A 13,718-nucleotide genomic window follows, 5' to 3' on the forward strand; every position below is an offset into this window, starting at 1 on the left:
TGCTTTCGACCGGATCGCTTTGGATCGGTCGGTTTCGTCTCGGTAAGGGCCTCGAAACGATTAGAGATGTTCGGAGTCGCCACCAAGCATTTGTGGGATGCTTGGAACCCGTTCGAATCCGCTTTATACCTCGGTCAAAAGAAGCACAAAGCAGTGTTTGACATAGGTACTAAGGATAAGGAATCATCCCTTTTTAGCATCCTATATCTAGAATGAGTCTCGTACGCCCTGGATAAGGTCGTCCACTATCCAAAGTTTCTGAGTAAGAGGTGAAGGTACGTATTGGGAAGCCCTTTAATCAGACACCCAATCCCGCATGCGGTAGCGGCCTCTACTGATCGATCTTGGTTGGTTGAATGCAAAAGTTGATAAAACGGTTTAAATGCATGAATGAGCATCCAATAATTTAAACCTAACATGTGAGAGCTTTCCAAGTCGGTTGATTTAATCCAAGTATCAAGTATAAGATGTCGAGTTGGATTTATGATTGATTTGCATACAAGACGGAAATTAAACATCCATTCACCGTATTAGGTTTATGGTGCATAACGTGATCCATTTGTCTTAGTAAGGCGTTTTGCAAATATGATTTTTGAATGAGCAAAATAGTCGTCTGATCCGTCCTACATCCGGGTTAACCGAAGTCGAGATCGTCCTAGACTAATGCTGGAAGTGGAACAGACCCTGCACCAGGCAGCCATATGAGACGCGAGCCTGTTGGCGGTGTAAGGGGGTCTCCCCTGGTTTGAAAATAGAAAAGAAATTGCCTGTTTAGGCGCGGGTCAGTCAACGGTTTAAGACGAATTCTGACCATTTGAAAAAGTTTGTAAAACGTATTGAAAATGGGTATTTGAACCCGTCTTGGTTTAAAAGGGTCGTTTAGACCGTATTTGTTGATTTGAGGAACGAGACTCGAATAATCATCATTATTTTGATGATATTCGGTGTCGGGTTCAACTTGACAAGCTTGACATGAATAGTTTTGAAAATAATTATGAACTAATTGTTTTAAGTTCATTTGAATATAATTAGTCAATACTCATCATCGTACTCGGGTTAAAATCCGACATGGTATGTAGAACCAAGGATGACTTTGTGTTGATGACTAATACATTTATTTTGGAAATGTAAAGAAATGATGAAAGGCTTTAAAATGGGTTCCAAAATGTAAAGAAATGAAATAAAAGGTTAAAATACCTTTTAAATGTAATTATCCAAATATTATCACCGAAACATGGATTAAACCGTCACGGTATTAAGAACCAAGGGTGAAAAATGTTTTATGGTAAAAAACTTGTAAAAATAAATAAAAGGGTTTGAAAATATTTAAAATGGTAAAAACCGATTACAAATATGAAAATAGATAAAAGAGGAAAGATGAGAACAAACACGGTTGAGTCTGACCTGGACACCTCATTGAGGCGCGAGCCTCTGTGCATAACAAAGGGCTTCTGTCTCAGGCCAAAACTCAATTTTGGCTCATCTAACATATATTTGGATCGTGTTATGCATGATTTAGCATGTTGTAGTCATGAAAAAAGTAAAGACATGATAAAAGAAGGATTTGTACACCCTCATACTTACATGCTTGGTTATGGCGAGAAACCGACGTAAGTGTATCAACTCGTTTGATCGGAAAAGACACGGTTTAAAACCGTTTTAGTAAGTAAAAAGAGTGTTTTATTAAGTTTAGTGATGGTGTAGTGGTCGAAGTACTCGGTCAAGTGATTTAATGCACGATGACGGTACCAAACAATGTGTAAGGCTTGTATTTACGATCGGTAGGTCGTAAATACGCGTCAGATTGTGACTTAGGAAGTCAAGTCTAGAATTTTAAGGGAGAAAGAGGGGGCGGACACTCGCGTAAGTTCTCAAATGGGTGCATTTGAGGGGTATTTATAGGAAAATGAGTGGTTGTGTGAGTTTTGAGCGACGTGGCCACCTGGGCTGCTCAAAGAGGCGCGAGCCACGTCGCGGGTCTTCGAGGTGTCTTGTCGCTTTCACACAAATGCAATCATGATTTGTTCTATCCTAGGATTTGAATGCACATGTTTGGTACTTGACCATACATGAATCCGGGATATCTTAACATGGAAGCATTTGAATGGTTTGTTTTTTTGGGTTTGACTCATTGTTGGAGTCGAGATTTGAATTTTTGAGTCGGTTTTTGGTCCGGTGTCGGTTTTGACTCTAGTTAGTGTCATTGCGACCCCGTCATCATGCATCAAACACTCCAGGTACTTTTGAAAAGTTTTAAGATGTTTTATTTTTGAAATCGTTTTATGTTTTCCGACGTAAAGTTGTACAAGAATTGTCGATCAAACGCCACGATTCCAAAGCATGTTGTAGTCCAATAATCATCGGGTGTTTGTCAGAGTCTCAGCAGATACTAGGTATCTACAACATGATGGATCAAGGAGTCCTTGCCTAGCTAAGTGTGGAGGGGCGGATATTGGGCCCGTAAGCATTGACCCGGTCCTCATAAGCTTCCCTATGCATATGTTGCATCAATTGGGTCAAGTAATCGTTACCTACCTCAACATCTTTGGGTCGGAATTCTTGGTAGGTAAACGGATAGGGTGGAGTCACAATAGAGGAGGAGGAGGGATCGACAATAGTTTCCCTATGTTGTTGCATAATCAACTCGGCTTTATCGGAGAGTGGAAGAAGATAATTTGGGCTTCGGACATTGAGTCGGCAAATCTTGTTTGGTAGAATGAAGGACTTGGCATCTTTGGTGAGCCACTCAAATTTGTTGTCAAGATTATCATTCTTGACCCAATGAAATTTGTTGATCATAGTGGCTAAATCAATAAGGTTACCTCCCTTAACCGGCTTGTAAGTCTTATCCTTGTTGAAATCCGGGTTAAAGTGTTTGGCTAACCATGTTACTAATCCTCCATTCACTATAAAGGCCGCCCCATCTTTACCTTGGTCAATTGTAAGCCACCTTTCAAGTAAGAGTTGAAGTACATTGTATTTATTGGTGAACTTCTTGTCGACATTCATGGTTGATTCAAGGTAGATGAAGTCAAGTTCGGTGAAATTATTAGTGCCCTTCGTTGCAATTAGAGTATGTCCCACAACTTTATGCCATACCCTTATACCCGGATGGTGGACATAAAGGGCACGACACTCATGGAAGGATTCAAATTTTCTTCCGGTGATTGCTTTCCATAGAGGGGCGGGGTCATATTTTGAGGGCTTCTTCACATATGGAGAATGGTCCTTAAGACCAAATACCTCGCCAAACTCATTCAAAGACATATTTCTATCCTTGTTTTCTAGGCGGAATTCAACATTATTTCGAGCCTCTACCTTAGTGATTTTCAAAGAGCTTATAAATTCCATGGTAAGGGAGGGGTAAGTCAATTCTTGCATGTCAAATAGTGTAAGTAACCCCATAGACTCGAAGAATTTCTTGTTCCTCTCAAGAACACCCAATTTGGCTAAAGCATCTTGACATATAAACTTGGTGGGCAAAATTGTTTTATTATCAAGAGATATAAAAGCTTTCCCATGAGAATCGGTTGTGAAAGTTACCTCCGGATATTCTTGTAATTGCTCAATAACCGGAATAGGAGTAGCTTCCACCATAGGAGTAGGAACCTCTTGAATTTCCACTCTTGCTTGTTATACCACAATAGCCTTTGAGGCATGAAGAGCTTGTTGCATCTTTGAAAGATTTGATTTTGTGGGTGCCTTGTTTCCACCTTTAGTCCTTGCCATAATGCTTCTCCTTGTTAAGAATGTATCAACAAACCAATGTTTTGCTTGAATGCTCCTAGTATCCTCAAGCTTCAATGAATCCCTAATCGATTTTGGGTTATTCGAATTTGCCTTGAAACCCTAGAAAATCGATTCAATTTTTGAGGATTTTGGTGTTTTGATGGGTTCTTGTTGATAAAGGAGTAATTTGATTGTGTTTAGAGGAAGTTTGGATTTGATTTGGGTGAATTTGGTTGAGGAAATTATGTTTTGTTGATGAGGGGATTAAGGGTTTTGAGGGTTTTGAATGTGTGTTTATGTTTTGAAGGAATGAAATGAATTGGGGGGGGGGGGGGGGTTTAAATCCCGTGTTATATCATTCAGCAGCAGAAGACGAGCGGATTCTTCAGGAGACGAGCGTCCAGCTGGAGACGAGCGTCTTTCCCTTGGGATGCTCGGATTGTAAAACAGTGTGAAACTTTAAAATTCGAAGCAGCCAGGACGCGCAGATTTCCACTGAGACGAGCGTCTTCTGGACTGAGACGAGCGTCTTCTCTTGGGGACGCTCGGATTCATAGTCAGTATGGATTCTTCAATTTCCAGTTCGTCCAAGACGAGCGGGTAGGTGCCAGGACGCTTGGGTCACTTCCAAGACGAGCAGTTTTCCTATGGGACGCTCGGATCTTCTCCTGTACCCATGGGTTCAGTTCCACCCATGAGGATTCTTCATTTCCCATGTCATTCCTTCTTCATTCCTTTGGTCTTCATTGTGGGTGCACTATTAAAGCTCGGATAGCCTAGGCATTCGCTATCCCCACACTAAATCAAACACTACACATCAAGAAACATTAAAATACCTCCCTCACTTTCTCTCATAATGATAATCTTGATCAAAGCATGAAAATGTAAATCCAAAATTGACAAAAATGCAATACAAGAAGTAAAATGCAAGTTAAGGGGTTAGAATATTTACAAATGGTGGTTTAGGGAGGACTCCACCAAACTCTCATTCTTGTTTGAGATGTCAAGGGGGATAGTCAAGGTGTTGTTGATGTTGCTCAACACCTTATAGAAGTAGTCAAAGGCTTGTTCATTTTCATTAAAAAGATCTTCAATAGAGCTTTACACATTGTGTTCTTCATGGTGGTGACTTGAGTCAAGATGATCACCAAAGCCTTGGTCTAAGGTCATAGCATTACCAATATAAGGATTGACTAACCCTTCAAATTCATCATCCCATAGACCACAAACTTCACTAGCTTGCTCCCTAATGATGTCATGAGTTGATGGAAACAACTCCTCTTTCTTGTTGTCATGGCCAATGAGGCCTTCTTCATTAGTTGTCATGATTGGTGGTGAGCTATTCAAGCTCTCATTGTTGTTGAAATTTTCTTGCTCTTTGGATAGAGCACCTTGAGGATTATCCACTTTCTTCTTCCATATGGGTGGTGATTCTTTACCCATAGCTTGATCTTTGCATTGAGATGCCAACTTCTTCCTATCACTTTCTCGGCTATAATGATCGACCATGAAACATGGCTCATGTAGTCGGGGAGCTCTCATCATCTTGTTAAGGTTAAAAGTGATCGTCTCATCTCCCACTTCAAGTGTGAGCTCTTCATGCTTCACATCAATTATCGCTCCCGCGGTATGCAAGAATGGTCTTCCTAAAATGATAGGAATGTTGGAATCCTCCTCCATGTCAACGATAACAAAGTCCACCGGGATGAGGAACTTGCCAATTCTTACGGGCACATCCTCCCAAACCCCTAAAGGTGTCTTTCTTGATCGATCTGCCATTTGAAGCGTAATATTGGTGCCCTTGAGTTCTCCCATTCCTAGCCTTTTGCACACCGAGTATGGCATGACACTCACACTTGCTCCAAGGTCACATAAAGCTTTGTTGATTGTAGTGTCGCCAATGGTGCATGGAATAGAGAAGCTTCCCGGATCTTTGAGCTTTGGAGGTGAACTTCCTTGTAGAATAGCACTACTCACTTTAGTGAATGCAATAGTCTCTAGCTTCCGGATGGATTTCTTCTTGGTAAGAATATCTTTCATGTACTTTGCATAGGCCGGAACATGATTGATCAATTCCGTTAATGGGATTGAGACTTCTAAGTTCTTCACAATCACCATGAACTTTCCAAGTTGTTCATCAAGCTTAGGCTTAGCTGGACGACTTGGGAATGGAAGTCTAATCACAATAGGCTTTTTTTCCTTAGCCTTTTCTTCATTCTTCTTCTTTAAAATCTCTTGGGTGATGGGTTCTTCTTCTTTAGAGTTCTCCACAACTCTTTGCTTGTCACTAGCATCCACAATGTCTTCCTCAATTGGCTTCTTTGGCCGTTCATACCTTGTACCGCTCCTCAAATGGATGGCACTCACAGATTCATGTCTTAGGGGATTACTTTGAGGTGGTAATTGCCCCTTTTGTCTTTGAGAGCTAGAAGATGCTAATTGAGATATTTGGGTTTCCAACATTTTGGTGTGGGCTAGTATGTTATTGATGGTGATGTCTTTGGCTTGGCTATCTTTTTGCATTTGGGTGAAAAATTCTTGTTGGTTCTTTTGCATTTGGAGGACCGCTTTTTGAAAATCAAAGCTTTGGTCATTGGATTGATTGTATGAAGGTTGGTTTTGATAACCTTGGCTTTGGTTATAAAAGGGTCTTTGAGCTTGATTTCTCATTGGAGGTGGGATGTTTGTTGGTTGAGGGTTTCGAACATTTTGGCTTTTGTATGAAAGGTTGGGATGGAATTTGGTATTCTCATTGTAATAGTTGGAATAAGGGGTGCCACTATTGTATGCTTAGAAAGCATTCACTTGTTCCCCTACATTCACTTTGGTCATGTCCCAAATTTCCACAACTCTCACATACTCCACTTGGAATTGAGGATGATGCCACCAGAGCATTAACATGTTGTTTGGGTGATTTGGAAGCTTCATCAAGCTTAGCCATGGCCTTCTAAAACTTCAAATTGATGGTGTCAATATGAGCAGTTAGTTGAGCACCCAATTGAGTGATGGAATCTACCTCATGCTTTCCTCCTCTAGTAGCCTTCCGAGGCCTACTATATTGCGAATTATGAACCGCCATTTCTTCAATTTTGGCCCATGTTTGATTGTCATCAACTTCGGTAAACATACCTTTGGATCCCATATTGAGAATGTTTCGGGAGTCTTCATATCGACCATTCCAAAATTGTTGCACAAGGAACCACTCGCTAAGTCCATGGTGTGGACAAGAATGACAAGTGTCCTTAAATCTCTCCCATGCTTCATAAAATGACTCCTCATCCCTTTGTTTGAACCCGGTGATTTGGGCTCTCAACATGTTAGTCTTCTCCGGAGGATAGAATTTCTTGTTGAAAGCAAGCGCTAACTTCTTCCATGAATCAATACCAAGAGTAGTCTTGTCTAGACTTTTCAACCATTGCTTCGCGGTACCAATCAAAGAAAAAGGAAATAAGACCCATCGGATTTGGTCTTGAGTAACTACGGTTTAAGAAATCGCATCACAATAGTCACAAAAAGTCTCCATATGTGAGTGAGGGTCTTCACTAGACATCCCTCCAAATTGACTTCTCTCAATTAGTTGTATGAATGCGGATTTGGGAATGAAATTACCGGTTAAATGTGGTGGTGTAGGAGTACCATTTGGTAGGTTCTCCTCGGTTGGTACGGAATGTGATGAGGATTTAGGCATTGTGGGTTGATTTTGTGGTGGGTTTTGTATTGGGTTGTCCTCTCCTTCTCTTGCAAAAGGGTTGGTAAACTCAATGTTATTTGGTTGAATGTCCACAATATCTCCAATACCTCTTAAAGTACCTTTAGCAAGTCTTCTATTGCTGGTTAAGGTTCTTTCAATTTCAAGATCAATGGGTAACAAGTTACCTTGTGATCTTCTAGACATGCAAAATATCAAACAACTCGAAAACAATTAGAATAACCTTGAGGAGATTGACTTCCCCAAGGTGACGAAAGACACAACTAAAAACAATTAATGAAAATCAAATCAAGTTAACACCGTCCCCGGCAACGACGCCATTTTTGGTCTTGTTTAAAACTCATCGTCAAAAGCTACCAACCAAAACAATATTTATAACTTCAGAAACTACTCTTAGCAAAGAGGCAAGTAAAGGTCGGATCCCAAGGGACGGGTATTGATGTAGGATTTTCAATTTCAAATGGTTGTGTCTTAGGGTGTCACAATTTGGGTTGAGATAGGAGATCAACTAAACTAATCAACAATATAAAAGTAAAGTGATGAAAACATGCAATATGATTAAAAGGAGATGTAAACATTTGATTAAAAGCACTAGGGTGTTATGGGTTTATAGGGGATTCATGGGATTTGATCATACAAACATGTTCTCTACTATATTCAAGCACTTATTGTTGTGATGGGATCGAGTTGGTGTATAAGCTTACAATCCCTAGGAAGGTTTGGGTCCCGGAGCCGAATCGATTAGATTGTACAACACCTAAAAGTCGACTTAGTCTTTCCTATTCAACTATATGCATGGTCTAATGAGACTCGAGTTGGTGTATATGCTTACAAGTCTCATTGAAAAGATAGGTGATGGGTAAAAAATGCAAGGATTCATAGGCTCGCATTTCATCAAACATAACATGTGCATAAGTTGAAATCACAACAAGCAAACAAATTAATTATGAAAACATATTAGATTAAGCATGAATCAATCCCCATGTTGGTTTCCCCTAATTCTCCATTAACCCTAGTTAAGGAAACTACTCACTCATTATCAAGTTCAACATGCTAACAAGGTTGTCAATCATACTAGCAAGGCAAAACATGATGAATAAATGAAAGTGATTAACAATAATTAAACAAGGTTAAGAGAATTATACCTATGAAGATGATTCCTAATAATAATGCAAAGAATAATAGATGTACTTGATGATTGATGGAAGGTTGTCAATCCTCCAAATAAATCCAAATAATCTTCTAATTACCCAAAATAAATGAAGAACAATAGAGAAATTATGGAAAGATTAAGATGTGATTAATATTTATAAATTGTATTACAACTAAATTAAGACTAATTTGAGAGTATTAGGATGAGATTACAACTTGATTAAGAAAGCATTCATGCTTGATCATAATCTAGGTAGTACAATGGGGTATTTATACTAAAGATTAGGTACAAAAATTAGGGTTACTAAGGGCTTAAATGACTATTAAGACCCTAAGAAAAGTTGAGGAAATGCTCCTCTCGAAGGAAATGAGCATATCCCTCTTGCTGGTCTCGTGTCAATCTGCTCGTCCCGTGCTGAGGCACGGTTAATACTGTTAGGTTCATATACCTATTATTAGACTTCTCTAATAGTGAACTAATTAACTTCTTAATTATTTGTTCTTTAGATCTAGTGCATGCATAACAAAATAAGAGATTTATAAGGAAAAACAATGTGTCTTACATTGTGATATGGCTCCAAATTAAGGGCACAAATAAGGTCACCTTCCTTATTTGTTCTCGAGCTATAATATGTTGGATGATCCTCCAAAATCCCAAAGTAGAGATTCTCCTTTGATTGCACCCAAGACTTATCCCTTAAACTAGTATACTAATTAACTAGATTAATACACTAGTATCCTTAAAATTAATTCTAGTAATATACTTATTACTACACTAGTAATCCTATATCGTGTTTAGAATTTATGATAAACAATTTATGAGGATTCTAAGACATTTCAGAAAGTTGTGAGAGTAGTAGAGATTTTGCATGCATGAATGAATAATGGTAGTGTAGTGTGTCTTTTAAGAGAACAAAACTCTCTTAAGAGAGAGTAGTGAAACCGGTGGATGCAAGAGAAAGGAGCCAAAATTGGTATCTTGCTTTTCACTTTTTCTCTTCACAATACAATAGGTATGTAAGCTAGTCTTTACTAGCCATGATGATGTCTATTTCTACTAATAAAATAACATCATCCTAACACCCTATACTACCCAATATTTCGGTCCATTTATCATAAAATGGACTACCATTTTATTTTGTCAATTTGTCAATTGTCACACAATATGTCACATGTAGTATGTAGTATGTTATTAATTAATTTAATGCATATTTATCACATAAATATCATTTTATAAATTAATTAAATTGCATACAACAAATTGGCTAGTGATACTTGATCACATAAATAAAATGGGTCATATAATTATAATTCACAACATCTTGTAACTATAATTAACCATTCACTCTTATCTCTATTGTTTCTCAAACAATAAACAATTTTAGTAATAAAGTATTTCAATTACAAAAATAAATCTTATTTAATCCCATTACAATAAGATATCAATATCCTCCCTCAAAAATGAATTGTTCAATTTTAAGGAATTGATCACCTTGTATCGTCATACAATTAATCAATTTATCTATTAAGGCAATTGTGCTTTAGGTGTGACCTTAAGGGATCAACTGATCACCACCGTCATACGACAATAATGTCAAACTCTAGTTAGCCAATCATTACCGATTAATGACGATCAGATGACTATATAATGAATCATCCCTTACGTATTCTTAATATGAGATTTAAACATGTGATCACACTATTGTTGAGGACACATACTCCAACAATCTCCCACTTGTCCGAGACAAGTCTGCGTAAAAAATTCTCTTGTCCTATTACAATCTCACACTCAATGCAAGGTGTCTCGCAGGTCGTACTTGCACTTGATCATATCTTGAGTGGTTTCCTCGATCTGGAATGTAACTGTCTGACCGGAATTATCTACCATAGATACTTTCCGAGCGTGGCCACGCATTTCTAGTTCACTACTCCTCGAGTGGCCTTGAGATTTCAAACGACCCTGACAAGGGGGTGGACTATTCCTATCGCACTATTCCCTTTGTTCGGTCACAGTTCATCTTAACCCAAAATATACGCATTTGACCTTATTTACGACAGTCGTAGAGCATAAATCAAAGCTAATCCGAAATTTGTGCCAACTTGGGCGAACAGTCTCTAGTAAAAAGAATTGACTCATAAGAATACTATAGCAGCTATTGCCACGACCAGGCTTTATGAATTACCGGAACTCTATAAGCGGTCACTGTCCGACAGAGTGTCCCATACAGTCTGCCTATGTGATCGACTAGTCATCCCATATGACTCTATGGCACTTGAACTTGCCATCAATCGCATCACACTCCATTCACTTCGAGACGCCACCTCATATAAGTAACTAGGGCGAATACCATGTCAATCCAGTTCACTTTAATTGGGTGCAATTTGTCTCTACAACCCATTTGGATACAACAAAGTAATTAATAAACGAGTTTGTATAAATAAACTCAAAAACCAAATGCGATTATCATATATGAACCAAAAACAAAGGTTTTTCTTTTCATATCTTATAATCTAATACAAATTTGGCATACGTCTTAGACCCATGGATAAAACATGATGGTCATGCTTTTCCTGCGATAAAGGTTTGGTCAAAGGATCAGCTATGTTATCATCCGTTTCAACCTTATAAATCGCTACTTCATTTCTTTCAATGAAATCCCAAATTACATGAAATTTTCTAAGTACGTGTCTAGACTTGTTGCTAGACTTGGGCTCTTTAGCTTGAAAGATTGCCCCACTATTGTCACAAAAGATCGTGATAGGACCTTTGGCGGTGGGAACTACCCTTAGCCCCTCCAAGAATTAACTAATCCACACGGCTTCCTTGGCAGCTTCTGATGCTGCAACGTACTCAGCCTCCGTAGTAGAATCCGCAATCACAGCTTCCTTGAAGCTTCTCCAGGTAACAGCTCCACCATTGAGCATGAAAACAAAACCAGCTTGTGATTTCATGTCATCTCTATCCGTTTAAAAACTTGAGTCCATGTAACCATTAACACGGAGCTCGGTGTCTCCTTCAAACACTAAGATAGAGTCCTTAGTTCTTCTCAAGTACTTAAGGATGTTCTTGACGGCAATCCAGTGACTCTCACATGGATTCTCTTGATATCTACTAGTCATGCTTAAAGCATATGAGACATCTGGACCAGTTCATATCATGGCATACATGATTGATCCGACAGCGGAAGCATAAGGAATCAACTTCATGCGTTCAACATCTTCGGGTTCGGAGGGAGATTGAGACTTGTTCAAAATGATTCAACTACCAATAGGAATTAATCCTCTCTTAGACTTCTCCATGCTGAAGCGTCGAAGAACCTTGTCAATATAAGATTCTTGACTCAATGCCAATATCCTTTTGGGTCTATCTCTATAGATCCAGATACCTAGTATGCGTTGTGCTTATCCTAAATCCTTCATTTGGAAATAATTTCCCAAATACTCCTTGACGGAGGATAACATTGGAATGTCATTTCCAATAAAGTAGTATGTCATCCACATACAATATTAGGAACATAACATTGCTCCCACTAAACTTCATGTATAAACACGGTTCCTCAACACTTCGAGTAAAACCATTTTCTCTTATAACATGATTGAATCGATGATTCCAGCTTCTAGATGCTTGCCTAAGACCATAAATGGATCTCTTAAGCTTGCACACTTTATTAGGATTTATAGGATCTACAAAACCTTCAGGTTGTATCATGTACACCTCCTCTTCTAAATGCCCATTTAGAAAAGCGGTCTTTACATCCATTTGCCATATTTCATCATAGTGAAGACCCTGAACTTGGGTAAAACCCTTTGCTACTAGCCTAGCCTTGTAGACATCACCATGTCCTTCTATGCCATTCTTTACTTTGAAGATCCATTTCCATTGAAGAGGTCTCACTCCTTCAGGCAAATCCACCAAGTTCCAAACTTGATTTTCATGCATAGAACTAATTTCGGATTCCATGGCTTCAAGCCATAAAGCTGAATTAGGACTAGAGATTGCAGCTTTGTAGGTGGCGGGTTCGTCACTTTCTAGAAGCAACACATCAAGACTCCCATCCTCTTGGATAAGTCCCACGTATCTATCAGGGTGGCGAGTTTCTCAACCCGACCTCCTCAATTGAGGAATAACTACCGAATTAGACGACGAAGGAACGTCTTCATGTGCTTCTTCATGTGTCTCTATTTCGGTTTGTGTCTCTTGAACTTCATTAAGTTCAAAATTTCTCCCACTCTGTCTCGTAGAAATAAATTCACTTTCTAAGAAGACAGCCTCACTAGACACAAACACTTTGTTTTCATGAGGTTTGTAGATTAATAGCCTCGGGAGGTAGTAAGGTAACCTACAAAGATGCATTTTTCGGATCGCGGGCTAGCTTGTTGTCGGTCTTTACCCTGACGTAAGCATCACATCGCCAAATCTTCATGTAGGATATATTAGGAACCCTTCCTTTCCACATCTCATATGGTGTGTTTTCGGTTGCTTTTGATGTTCTATTGTTCAATGATTTGATTGCGGTTTGGATTGCAAATCCCCAAAACGAGTCAGGTAACTCGGTTTGACTCATCATAGATCGAACAACATCTAGTAGGGTTCAATTTCTCCTCTCGTCAACACCATTAAGTTGTGGTGTACCGGGTGGAGTGAGTTGTGACACAATGCCACAATATTTCAAGTGTGAATTAAATTCATTACTAAGATACTCTCCACCACGATCCGATCGTAGTGCCTTTCTCTTTTTGTTCAATTGGTTTTCTACATCATTTTGAAATTCTTTAAATTTCTCAAAAGCTTCACTCTTGTACTTCATTAAGTAGATATACCCATATCTTACTTAAATCATCGGTGAAGGTAATGAAGTAGTCATAATTACCCCTAGCGGTGACACTCATTGGTCCACACACATCAGTATGTATAAGGCCCAAAAGTTCACTAGCTCGAGACCCTTTACCACTAAAAGGATTACGAGTCATTTTGCCTAGGAGGCAAGATTCGCATATACCATAAGATTAGAAATCAAATGGTTTAATAATATTAGTTGAAACTAATCTTTTAATGTGATTCTCATTAATATGACCTAATCGACAATGCCAAATGTACAATTCATTTGGATAACTTGATTTGAGTCTC

At 38.9% G+C, this 13,718-nt stretch overlaps 1 non-coding gene across 1 annotated transcript; it reads left to right on the forward strand.

Moving 5' to 3' along the window:
* The first annotated feature begins 6,938 nt into the window (after positions 1–6,938).
* LOC141624989 (small nucleolar RNA R71) lies at positions 6,939–7,045 on the forward strand. The gene has a single exon (XR_012534789.1). It is a non-coding gene; the product is annotated as a small nucleolar RNA R71 (small nucleolar RNA).
* The last annotated feature ends 6,673 nt before the right edge of the window (positions 7,046–13,718 follow it).

This window comes from Silene latifolia, chromosome X (assembly GCF_048544455.1).
Source record: "Silene latifolia isolate original U9 population chromosome X, ASM4854445v1, whole genome shotgun sequence".
Taxonomy (NCBI): domain Eukaryota; kingdom Viridiplantae; phylum Streptophyta; class Magnoliopsida; order Caryophyllales; family Caryophyllaceae; genus Silene; species Silene latifolia.